Here is a 13,460-nt window from a genome sequence, read left to right on the forward strand (position 1 = left end):
CGCACGCACACGCAAGCACACGCACGCACGCACGCACGCACGCACGCACGCACGCACGCACGCACGCACGCACGCACACACACACACACACACACACACACACACACACACACACACACACACACACACACACACACAATTAACCATCACCTGCAATCAGAGGATGCAACGTCAGAAAGGCTGGTGGCACAGCAGCATTTCATGGCCCATGCAAAATTAAGGGTCTCACATGATTGCGCCTCTCCTCTGAATAAAAGAACAGCACCGGCAGACCGGATGGGTGGGTGGATGGGTGCACACAAGGCTGGACTGGTAGTCTGGCATAGGAGGGCATTTTCCCAGTGGGCCGACAGTCATCAGGGGCCGATGCTGTTGATTTTTTCCCCTTGTTTCACATTTTCCCTCAGAGAACGGCCCACCATTTAGATAGGGTGGTCTATCCTTAATATACAGTGGACTGAGCCCATCATAACTGTAGTATGGGTGTGGGGGTGAGGGGCTGGTCTATGCCAAAAATGCCTGAGCCTGTTTATGGTCCCAGTCCAGCCCTGTGCACAGCTCTTTTTTAAACTCAATAGGACACAGACAATACAAGAGTGTTAAATTGTACTCTCTAGGTGTTGAATTAACACTGTGAAATGGACTGCAGCTGAGGCCGACAGTAATTCATCATTAAACAAGGCCGTTTGTGGCGATGGCTGGTGGCCATGCAACGCCAGCTGGGATCTCTCCCAATGCCTTTCTTGGTTTTCTCAAAGACTGCTAATAGTGTGCTAGGGGGTGAATGTACAGTAGTGTAGTGTCGTGTAGTGTAGTATGTGTGTGTTTGTGTGTGTGTGTGTGTGAGAGAGAGAGAGAGAGAGAGAGAGAGAGAGAGAGAGAGACAGAGAGAGAGAGAGAGAGAGAGAGAGAGAGAGAGAGAGAGAGAGAGAGAGAGAGAGAGAGAGAGTGTGTGTGTGTGTGTGTGTGTGTGTGTGTGTGTGTGTGTGTGTGTGTGTGTGTGTGTGCGCGTGTGTGTGTGTGTGCGCGTGTGTGAATAGCAGTAGCAGCTGAAGAGGCTGAGAGGCAGACAGTGTTTGATTGACAGGCCCATGTTGCCTGAGCACCAGGGGGCTTCTTCACAGTTTCTGGCCTGAATTATGTGTGTGCGTGTGTGTGCGTGCGTGCGTGTGTGCGTATGTGTGTACGTGCACGTGCGTGTGTGGGGGGTTGTGTTTCTGCGAATATGTGCGTACACAGTCATGAATGCACTCTGCCTATTGGGGGTAAATTCGACTGTCAAGTTCTGGCCCTTTTTCATCCTCTCCTGCTTCGTTCACATCCACAAGGTCAAATGCACAGAGTGCCATTATTAAAGCAGTCAATTTAGTTCACAGCATCGCGATGGCAGGAAGTAAATGATTAAGCACAGAGCACCAGGAGCAGATCTAATATATTGAATACCATGTTTAATGACTTAATTTATCTTAACATATACTATTAAAACAGGCAGTTTTTGGCATCAGCAGCTAAGAGGATGTGATTCTGTTGTCGGAGACCAGACCAAAATCCAGGTCTTCAACTGAAAACTGTACTCCAAATGTTGTAGTTTTATTAACTATAACCATTTTATTGACCCTTGAGAACTCTGGAGTGGCTTGGTGGGCTCCAAACATGTGCCTAGATGTAGAGCCTAGATGCTAAAAATATATTGGTGATGAAGTCCAGAAGTATTGCTGCATGGGCGGCACCATTTTAGGGGAACAGGTAGCTATGGAGTCATTGGATGTGTTGAATCTGGCTGGATGTGAGTCGCACAAGTAGCGACAACTGATTTATGGTTTAATGTTGTGAGGATGAGCTGCGTATGTACATATGATTTAAAGTGAAAGAAGGAGTGACTACCACCCCTTAAAATGGTGTAAGAAAAGGCGTTGGGGCCATGTCACACATTTGCTGTAAATTGGTTAAGTATGTACACTGTAAATGTTGCAGTGTTCACTCAACTATGGTGGTGTTCCTACTCAGTAAGTGTTGAATTTTCACTGCCAAATTTACTGTGTACATGTGAAACTCCTCCTTACAGTCTGGAAATGCACAACTCGTGTCACACCCTAAAATGAAGATGCCCTTATCCTCCTCAAAATGGCGACGCCAATAGAACAGTACTCCCTGACTTCATCATTGTCAATGTATTTTCCCCTGTGCAAGCTTTCTCAGTATCCAGGCTCTTTGGCTAAAAGCACAATGGGTGGAACTTCAACTTCCTCAAGCCTGTTTGTGTGCCTGTGAGTCTGCTGCTGCCTCACTGTGCCGCTGAGGACAGGTCGGGAAGGCTGGTGTATGTCGTCGACCAGAACTTGACGTACTGGCTCCTGAGGTTGTGCTGGACCGATTTGTCGTTCATCTTGTTGTTGATCAGCAGAACAGGGTTTCCCTCGTTGGTGAAGAGGGGCCACTGGACGGGCACGCTCTCACCACGGTGGGGGTCTCTGTGACCGCAAAACAGGAAATGAAATCCTAGCTTCAGTCAATGAGAATCAATCAATCCATAAAGACTAATGTAGCATTTTGTCCTACTCAGTGGTCCTCTACTCTAGTGTGCCTGGGAAAGAGCAACTTGAAGAAGAAAGATGAAGAATGATGAGTATTCAATTGAAATGAGGATTGTAGGTCATGCCATGGTCTAATGGTAGGGCACTGGGTTACTACAGTGGCGACCCGGGTTCGATTCCGGCCTGGGTAATTTGCCAATCCTTCCCCATCTCTCCCTCTCCCTACTCATTTCCTTTCTCTTCTCCACTATCCTGTCAGAAAATAAATAAATAACGGAAAATAGAGGATTGTAAGGCTATGGAATGCTCTTTTCATGATCCTCACAGTATTAGGGGGAAAGTTGCTGATACATGTCCACATAAATCACATCTGTCTTTTCCTCTGTGCTTCTGAAGGCTCGAGTAGGCTTAGGCTCAGTCTTGAAGTCTGTAATCTTCAATCAGATTTTTATTTGCGTACCCAGATTGTGTCCTAATTGATTTCTTGAAGTCTCGATAGCTGTGAAGTCTAGGCAGAAAAAAACATGACTCCTAACCAAGTTTAGTTTGGCAGTCGATTAGCAGTGATTTACATTTGGTTGTTACAGATGCATGTCATGGATATAGTGTCTCTGCACTACTGAAGAAGTTAGGGTGACCGCGATTTCCTCGGGTTTACTGTTGTTCCTGGAACGACATCGCAAAGTTGGCCCTGGATCAACATCTGGTTTGAGTGGTCATCTATGTCAGATTTCGCGCCAGTAACGTCTTCTACAGTATGGGTTAAGATCAGTTACATGCAGAAGTGTCATGCTGTTAAATACATTATTCACTGAAGGGTTAAGTTTAGGAATATGTTTTGGTAAAGGCATAGTTTGGCATGCTGTTAGGTTGGTGTACACACATTTTCACTGACAGGTTATGTTTAGGAATTAGTTTTGGTTTAGGCACAGTTCCACATCGTAGTAGCCACTGTAGCCATAACCAGAGCCGTATACCAAAACCACCGCGACGGCACTTGGCATGCCTGTTAATTTTTGGAATCAGACATAGAATAGACCTACATATGTAAGATAAACCAGATTTTGATCCAGGGCCAGCTTTGCGATGTCGTTCCAGGAACAACCGTAACCCGAGGAAATCGCGGTCACCGAGTTCTTAGTCAGACACCTGTGACATCACTAAGGGGCTGATCAACCGTATCTCTTTCATTTCGTGCTTGGCTGATACTCTCATGAGCAAGTACTTTGTGTGAAACTTTGTCAATCCAAAATGTCAATCCAAAATGATCCAAAATTATTCACAATGAAATACTGAAAAACATTTTAGAAATGTATTATCTTAATTCTAGGTATTATTAGGTACACTGTACAGGAAATGGTCAAAAAAGGTACTGCAACTATGCTGCTATGAAAAGTGCAATTTTCCCAGTCATAATGAATACTTAGAATTTGATGGTAGTGGTAAGTATTCACAAAAAAGGTAACATTAGTGAATGGGTAGCATGAATTCTGGAAATAAACAACAAAAATCTTGCACAGTGTACCTTTAAACACACTATCTTACAATGCTATGATACAGCTCTTCACCAAACATGTAACACATATCCTGTATACTGTATATACCATATCACAATATCTACTGCATGAAATTCAAAGACAAACATATTTTGGTAATGTTGGCAACACAGCTGTACATCACAGGTGGCAATTCTTACTTCATGGTATGTAAGGGATAACGGCTGATGAGGTCACTGGTTAGGGGAATTCTTGGCTCACACTATCCATGACATGTAGTTTTCCAAGTGTTGAATTTAACACTACACAATGTACTGTGTGAAGAAGACTGAGTTATTGTTGGTGTACATGGCTGTGTTAACGTCTGAGTCTGCAGACCGTGTTGCTGGTGTAGTGTGCTGTATATTGCCGTGTTAGTTCTTACTTACCCGGTCTTGGCAAAGTTGGTCCAGTATGCGATCATGTATCCGGAGAGGGTGCGGTGGCGGGGGAAGTATCCGAGGGGCGTGTCGAAGGGCTTCCCGAACAAGTACTGCAGGTCCTCCGCATGCTCCGCCTCCACCCAGCTGGGGAAGCCAGGGATGCGCGTGGGCATGTTGAACACATACGAGTATGTGCGGCGGGCACCCCTGCATCACGCACGCAAACACACACACGCACGCACGCACGCACGCACGCACGCACGCACGCACGCACGCACACACACACACACACACACACACACACACACACACACACACACACACACACACACACACACACACACACACACACACACACACACACACACACCCGCACGCACGCACGCACGCACGCACGCACGCACGCACGCACGCACGCACGCACGCACGCACGCACGCACTCACACACACACACACACACACACACACACACACACACACACACACACACACACACACACACACACACACACACACACACACACACACACACACACACACACACACACACACACACACACACACACACACACACACACACACACACACACACACACACACACACAGAGTTACGGAGGGTGTAGGTATCAGGTGTGTAGGTGGGTGGACTGTAGAGGTGCTGGTTGAATGGTATGGTGTGTTTCTGGTGCATCGGTAAAACGCCACTGAGTCCAAAATGCAATTTAAGGGGTTTTAATGAACTTGCAGGCAGCACCGTAATACACATGGTCATTCAGGTGGTATTTTCTTCTTAATTATAACTAATTTCAATAATTATTTCTTGGCTATATCAAACTAGGTGTGGATATTATGTGTGTGGTTAATCCTCAATGGTAAAATAAATGACTTTAGAAGGCAAATTAAGTGTTTGAGCCAAACGTCAGTGCCAAACTGACTGGTAGCAGCTCTAACTGACTGAACTGCACCTCACTGAGGATGTGTGAACACTGAGCTTCCCATGAAACATGAGAACGAAAGCGCAAGCTCGGAATCTTTAGTGCAGCCAATGGCCTTTCTGATACACACAAGCAGGCATACACATGTACATATGAAGAGTTCAGATGCAAAACCCCCTAACTCCATTTCTGAAGACCTGCACTTCTATATTTTTAGAGAACACCTTGGTTGGTTTGGTTTACAGTCATGTACTTGATAATACATATAAATAGTTATATTACATAAATAAAATGTAAAAATATGCAATTTTGATAGCTTTGTATTAAATAAAAATGAATTAAGATTATTTTTTGAAAAGGCACTTAGGGGGTTTTGCATCTGAACTCTTCATATGCATGTACAGTATATGCACATTCACACATGCATGCACACATGTACACACACACACACACACACACACACATGTACACACACACACACACACACACACACACACACACACACACACACACACACACACACACACACACACACACACACACACACACACACACACACACACACACACACGCGCGCGCGCGCGCACACGCACACGCACACACGCCATGCACGCACACACACACAAAGTTGCACAGAAATGTAGTATCTCATATCTCCAAATCAACAAGACTGATAGTGTATGGCTTCTTCTTTGACTTATCACTACACTTGTACCCTATCCTCTTTTCTTCTGAGAGTTTACCTTCAGAAAATGTTTTTACTCACCTGAGCTCAACTTACATTACCTGTGTACTCTGTATTTCTGTACTCTGTTTAATGTATGCTGTGGATAATGTTCTCTTTTGTAAATTGCTTTTGTGTAAAAAAAGCATCTGCTAAATATATCGCAAGAGAAGAGGGCAGGTTTACTTGGCATGTTTGGCGTGCAGCTGTGCGGCGATCTGCGTGGGTACGAAGAACAAGAAGTCTGTCTCGATGTCCACCGCCGTCCTCTTGATGGTCGGCTGCTCTGGGTCGGTGCCCCAGTGTTCCGAGTAGGTGGCCATGGCCGAGTCTGCCCCTGCAGCACCCTTCTCCCTCGTCAGGCCCACCAGCAACTCCTTAATCTCCTCCCTGGCACACGGAGCGGAGAAGAGGTGCATAAACTCACAAAGGTGTTTTTAAAAGTAGAGTATGAATTTTTTAGAGGTTCATTTCGTAGTGCATATTGTGCACATAACACAGCCTCCCAAGATCCAATCCATAATATCCCTTGTTAACACACACATTCATATATACAGTACCCTATATATATTCAAACATAGCATAAGACCAGAACAAGTGTCTCCATAACAGGGTGATAGGAGACTGTTAATATTCTGTTTCCTCCATACAGTATGCACCAACTAGTCAGAGGAGGATAAACTTGTTTGTAAAATTACTAGCAGTTTCATTTTCTTTTGCAATCTGCACTTTGCTTACCCTATTCTTATTCTAGTTTCATCCTTTCATCACAATACTTACAGTATCATTTATACGTTATCTGTCCCTATTGTCATTTGCTTTCATAGAGTGATTAATCATGTTGAACTGCCTCTGTGTGAAATGCAGCACACAGACAAATGCCTTGCCTCATCCCACTGTGAAAGAACAGTGTGCTTATAATGACAAAAGGCTGATTCTACTGAAGTATGGGGGAGTTGTACACTGTACGGCTTTTACTTCATTCTTAAGTGCCTTACAATATGCCATGACAACAACACAAGGAGGACAAAAAGACAGCAGGATAAAGACAATGATGAAGACAGTGATGATGAGGATGGCCACACTTCATGACCGTGACAATGATGAAAGAGCCAGAATCTAATCTTGGTGAGGCATTCTTAAGACCTGTCTTATGCTAATTCCGTCTAATTAATGACTGATAAATAATTAAAGCTAGGCAGGTCTCCAGGTGCCTGTCGAGACACCTGCTTGAAACTCTTCTACAGTGTCATAAAAATGTTTCCTTTTGCTTCCCACCTCATGCTACGAATGTTTTCCATTCCAGAGTGCCAGTAGCCTATAGAAATGTGATCATGTCAACATCATGAAGAAGACATAAAGACGTCATGAAAAAAATCTGATTTTCTTATGGCAAGTTCATTTTGGGCTTGCATAGCCATGAGGACCCAGGGCTATTTGGGTCATTTCCCAGCCATATCCCACCTATCTCTCTCTCCCAGCCTCGTCCTGTGAAATGTCTACAGTCATATCCTCATTGAAGACATAAAAAGCCTATAGAAAAATGGTTGTTTTTAAAAACATAAAATCTTTCAGTCCTGTGCTGAGGGGTACTGTACGTACGGCTGGGTTTTCTTGTACTTCTGGTTGATGGAGGGGACGTCTACACCAGCGAACAGGTGGCCATCCATGCTGTTGGACCCAGCGATGTAGTCGTACTTGGCGGCGTGGTGGAAGAGTTTGCTGGGGTGGTCAGGGATGAAGTCTCCATCCACCACTGGGGCTAGCTCCAGCAGGTACAGCACTGGACCTGAAAAGAGAACAAGAGGGCGCACAGTGGTGAGGGCCATTTAGACTTACCCGCATGATGACATTAATTATTTTGGACTTGCGAGATGGTCTAGCCCTGGTCTTTGTACTATAAGATTGTTACAACAGGCACAGCAATCACAATGTGAGTCTTCGCTCTCTGTTTGAATCTTTAGGACGTTCTTTGGTAGGATGGTGGTAACAGAATGGTTATGGCTATAACGAAAAGTGGCCATTTGATTGGTCACAGTGTCGGCCAAGGCAATGCAGAGACCATTTGAACCACAATGACAATGTTTTGGACCAAGAACGGAGCCATTCTAGGCTAACATTTTCATGTTAATCTGGTGAGCCAGGCTTGTCATCAAGGAAAACTCTGCAGTCAATTTTGCTGTGTTGATTCAACACCAAAGAGTAAATTTCCAACACTCTTCTTGTTGGTCCCAGTCTCGAAGTGTTGAATTTTACTGTGTGACCTCTCTTCATTGAGTAGTTTACCATTCAGTTATGTTATTGTCCTTATTCTATCAGGTGCTATATCAGGTACTGTACATGGCAACAAAATGTAACATTACACAACACAATGCACTCTATGCTTTGGGCTAGTGTTAGCAATGTGGTTAATTAAATGCATTATATTAGAGGTTGTTAAATGTAGATAAAAGAGAAAAGGAATGAGAAGCAGTGTTAGCACGGGGAGCTCTACTTTTCACTGTTACCACTAGGATACTTCCTCAATGTGGGTCATGAAAGAATTATACAGTATGTACAGTTTTTATTCTTATGAGGATGCACTTGTAGTTGTATCTAAATGGTTTGCGTTCTGGAATATTATAAATATTTCAAAATTCTTTTTCAAACTATGAACTTTTGGAAGATGTGAACTCAATCTGACAAACTAGAGACTACTCAGGAGCAAATTAAAAAGTGAAATGTACCAAAAAGACTTAGTTGCCCTAAGTGTACCAGACAGCTCTGTGAGGAATAATTAATGTATGTTGCGTGTGCTTTTTGGGTTTCTTCTATACTTCATAAGCTGCTGAAACACACTCTGGTGGAGAGCATGAATACTGCATGACATACTAGTGTGTGGTTATATAATTAAGACAACACTCATTTTCTCATTTTTATATTAGAGAGAGAGAGAGAGAGAGAGAGAGAGAGAGAGAGAGAGAGAGAGAGAGAGAGAGAGAGAGAGAGAGAGAGAGAGAGAGAGAGAGAGAATGTGTGTATGTGTGTGTGTGTGTGTGTGCGTGTGTGCGTGTGCGTGCGCGCGGAGTGTGTGTGTGCGTGTGTGTGCATGGGTGTGTGTGGGGTTAGAGAGATATTAAATCAATTCTACCTTAATAATTATATTTCCCCAACCATTGCTGTTAATCAAATTGAAACAGCGTGAAAGGAAGGTCTTAATTTGTTTTACCACAGTCCATGGGGCTGTAGATGCAATTGAGCAAGTTTGAGAAGTAAGAAATCTCTACAATTCTCCGAAGACAAAAAAAAAAATGGTACTGCTGTAAAGATCTTGGATAATCTTCAAGGTTTCACCACGTTATAAATTGGACGTAATGCATCCTAATGTTTACAATCAATGTCTTCTCACATTATACACAAATGCCTGCATGTCTTTTAAAGTTATTTTTTACAGCTCGTTTTAAACATTCTCATGTAACAAGATGCAATAGAATGTAGTCATACCTCACCTACAGTACTGTATATGCGGTAATCCTGATTAGTAGTAAAGTGTGCATAATGTTGCACAGAGGATTGAGTAAAATGTCTTATTTTCTCCTTTTTTTAGAACCCTATGAGATTATATCAAGCCTGTTGTGTTCTGTCTGAACAGCAGTAGAAAGAAAGCGTTTAAAAAAGCGAGCTCAGGATCAACTGCTATTTAGACCAACCAGGAGTATGGTCTAAAAATGTATTGCGCGCTGCACTGTGTAATCTCCTAATCTTGCCAATGGCAAGTTGCCATATACACTGTATGGTTACAGAGAAATGCTAATCCATGTTAATTCTCCATGCAAAATAAATAGTGTGCACAGCAAAAGAAAATCTTTTTTCCCACCAATAACATCATGTTAGTGATGTCAGTGTTAGGCCCTGTTCACATGTTTTCTCTAATGGGAGTGGATCTGAGTGGCATTTTTGAGGGGTTAACACCCTTTTAGCTCTGTCCTTTTAGTTGCATGTAGAGCAGTGGTTCTCAAACTTTCCCCATCATTCCCCCCCTGCGGAGGGTCTGGATGCTTCCGAGCCCCCTCCACCCCCCAAGCAACAGCAGTACTCGCCTTATGTTATTCAAATTTATGACAATTTACAATATAACGTTGGTGAGGGCTTAAAATGTATTGCTTATTGGAGAGAGGAAATAATTTCCTTGGGGGGAAAAAAACCCAAAATCGGATGTCACAGGCCACCCCTGCAATGCCTCCGCGCCCCCCCAGGGGGGCTTGCGCCCCACTTTGAGAAACACTGATATAGAGGGTGGATTCCAATATACGGACTCCCTCCTCTGTCTGTGCTTGTGGCCTCACATTTCGCTGACGCCCAAGCTGTCAGTGCAGCCACAACGATTTTTGGGGGACTATTCTTCAATCACGGCCCCATTTGCAAATGAGACAATGACATTAGAATTGAGCTTTAGTGAGATATTGAAATACAATTCTGTTGTTGTCGGTGACGTCATCACGAGGCCACAAGGAGGCAACTGAGTAAGGGAGGACGGGAGTCCGCATATTGGAATTCACCCAGAGAGTCTATAGACTGTTGTTTTGTCGGTCAGTCAGTCAGAAACCGGTTCGTTTTTCAGAGAGGCTGCATGCGACATAGGTTGGCTACCTTGTTAAAAATGCTCTAGTCAAGCATTTGCTGTAGTAAACAAAATGCAAATGTGAATAGCCCCTTAAAGAGTGCAGGCTACGTACATGACTCCATAGGGTCATAGACTTCAGGCTATATGACTGGACATAAAGGGTCGTGGGGGAGTATAGGCTATTATGACCGTGAGCGAGCCAAATGTGGAGCATGCGTCGCCATAGTAACCTGTGCCCATCTCTGACAGCGCCAGCTTGCCGGCCATGGTGAGGGCGACGGGATCAGTCATCTTCAGACAGGCGGCCATGTGCTCCTCCTGGGTGCAGCCAACCTTCTCAGCGATCTGCACATATGCAAAACACATACAGTACAGCAGTCACAGAAATGTATGTGTGTGTGTGTGTGTGTGTGTGTGTGTGTGTGTGTGTGTGTGTGTGTGTGTGTGTGTGTGTATGTCTGTGTCTGTGAGGATGCATGTGAGCGTGCAGGCGTCCATGTGTATGAGTGATTCTCTAATTCGCCTACACTTTTAAGTCCGTGGATTTTATTTGGCAATTCCACTAACTATTAACTGCATCCAATGATGTTTTGGACATTAGAAAACATTTATCTTTCATATAATACAGAAAGTGTAGACATAGCATTATTTCCCTCAGCAAGAATGAATATTTAATACTGGTTTTGGGCGTTTTCATGCCGTCCTGTTTTCCAAATGTCAGATTCAGTCTTCATATTAGCATGTAAAGAAACTTGTTTTGCCCAAGACGATTGCAAATGTTGATTCACAGTAATCATCACAATATGACAAAACTGTCAGAAAGACCACTGTCCTTTCCATTATACATGAAATTTGCCATTTTGTGTTTGTCCACGAAAACTGTGTTAACGGTGTCACGGTCTGAAACCTCCTCCATAAATCAGTAATGGTTTGGTCTTAGGCCATACGAATAACATCACGTGATGTCATAACCTCTTTGGCAGGATACGGGAAGACTTTTTGGTAAATATTGAGCTCCATCCTTCCATAATTTAATCCATTCTTTTTCATGTTCTCATAGCGGGAAAATTGCCTGTCAACGGTGTTATCAACATATTCATAAGAATCTGAATTAGAAATCACATGTAGAAAAACACAGATAGAGCATACAGATACATGAATTGATTAAGGTGTTGTGGTGGAACTTCTGAGGTCCTCAGTTAGCACAACACCATAAAAATGGCTGAAATGTCAACGGTGTTACCGTCAATGGTGTTACAATTAAGTATGACAGTCAGGGTTGCCAGATGAGGCTGATTATTTCCAGCCCAAAAAGTGATCAAAATCCGCCCTAAAAACCCGCCCAATTCTATTGATTTATATGGCAGTGGGAAGGTTTTTCTGATAGATGCCATTTTTACCCGCACCCGGCAATCCTAAGCAGCCCAATTGGGCGGGAACCAGCCCAATCTGGCAACACAGATGACAGTTGAGGAGGAGTATGTTTTTGCCAATTTATATCCATATTGACAGACAAACAAACTAAATAATTTGTGTTCTAGGGAGATGGGTTTGTCTGCTCTGTTTTTTCTCCTAAAAAAGTGCAGACTTGTTCCCCTGCACTGTTGACCGTAACACCGTTGAGTAACACCGTTGACTGTTTTGAAAGTGTTTTTGCGCTATTGATCCCTTATGTGTTGGAAAAATCCTATGAACATACACTAGGGATTATCTCTGGAGTAGGAAGTCTTGTGTAAGGAGGGTGACTATATTCAAATCAGACGTTACAGGGATTTATGATGAAAAATGTGTCAGTCTGTATCACAGTGACTCATAAAATCCTACTTATGAAGCTCAACAATCACATTTTCTATATCAGTTGCACAGATTAAAGACAACATTACTGCTAAGGGACATAAGCACTTTCAAACATATATTGTTTCAACTCTGTAGTATTTTTATATATGTTTGAAATGACATAGTATTTGTCCATAACACTGTTGACAAAATAATTAAGCAAATGTTCGCTTTAATTAGAGTATTTATCAAATGATTTAAGATTAAGCTTGGCAATTTGTTTGTTTGGAAACTTAAATATATACACTATGTAAACATCTAGGTCATTTAGTTAAAAAAAAATACTGATAATTGACGTTTTGCTTTTGCCAAAAGCGTAGGGGAATCGTAGAATCACTCATGTACTGTATGTGCGTGCACAAGAATGTGTGTCTGTCCGTGTGGGTGTGTGTGTGAGTTTACGTGTGTGTGTATTGGGGTTAAATTGCACATGATGACATGATGATGTGTTTTCAGCAGCCTGCTCTTACACTTTGAATCGGATGAATGTTTTATCTGATATCCTTTCTTAACAGGATGAGCAGTGAGATCTTCCCTTATGCCCTGTGGCACCCGCTAGCACACACGTCAGTGTGTATGTGTGTGTGTGTGTGTGTGTGTGTGTGTGTGTGTGTGTGTGTGTGTGTGTGTGTGTGTGTGTGTGTGTGTGTGTGTGTGTGTGTGTGTGAGAGAGAGAGAGCGTGCACACATAGGCCTTCCATAAATGTGTTTCTGAGAGCATCTTAACGTCTCTCCCGATGGCACATGTACTGCCCCTGCCCTATATTTTACTGCATATATTAGCCCATGTGTATAGTAGCACATCTAGCTGATATTAGCTCATGCATGTGCAGTACAGACAGCATGGGAAGATAGCTAGTATGGTATTGCCTTGGGATTTGGGAACAGAGCTTCTGTTTCCATGTCTGTT

At 43.3% G+C, this 13,460-nt stretch overlaps 1 pseudogene; it reads right to left on the minus strand.

Moving 5' to 3' along the window:
• Window positions 1-1,493: 1,493 nt before the first annotated feature.
• Window positions 1,494-13,460, minus strand: part of LOC134445521 (bile salt-activated lipase-like) — a 17,535-nt pseudogene continuing 5,568 nt past the window's right edge.

The sequence above is a fragment of the Engraulis encrasicolus genome, chromosome 3 (assembly GCF_034702125.1).
Source record: "Engraulis encrasicolus isolate BLACKSEA-1 chromosome 3, IST_EnEncr_1.0, whole genome shotgun sequence".
Lineage (NCBI taxonomy): Eukaryota > Metazoa > Chordata > Actinopteri > Clupeiformes > Engraulidae > Engraulis > Engraulis encrasicolus.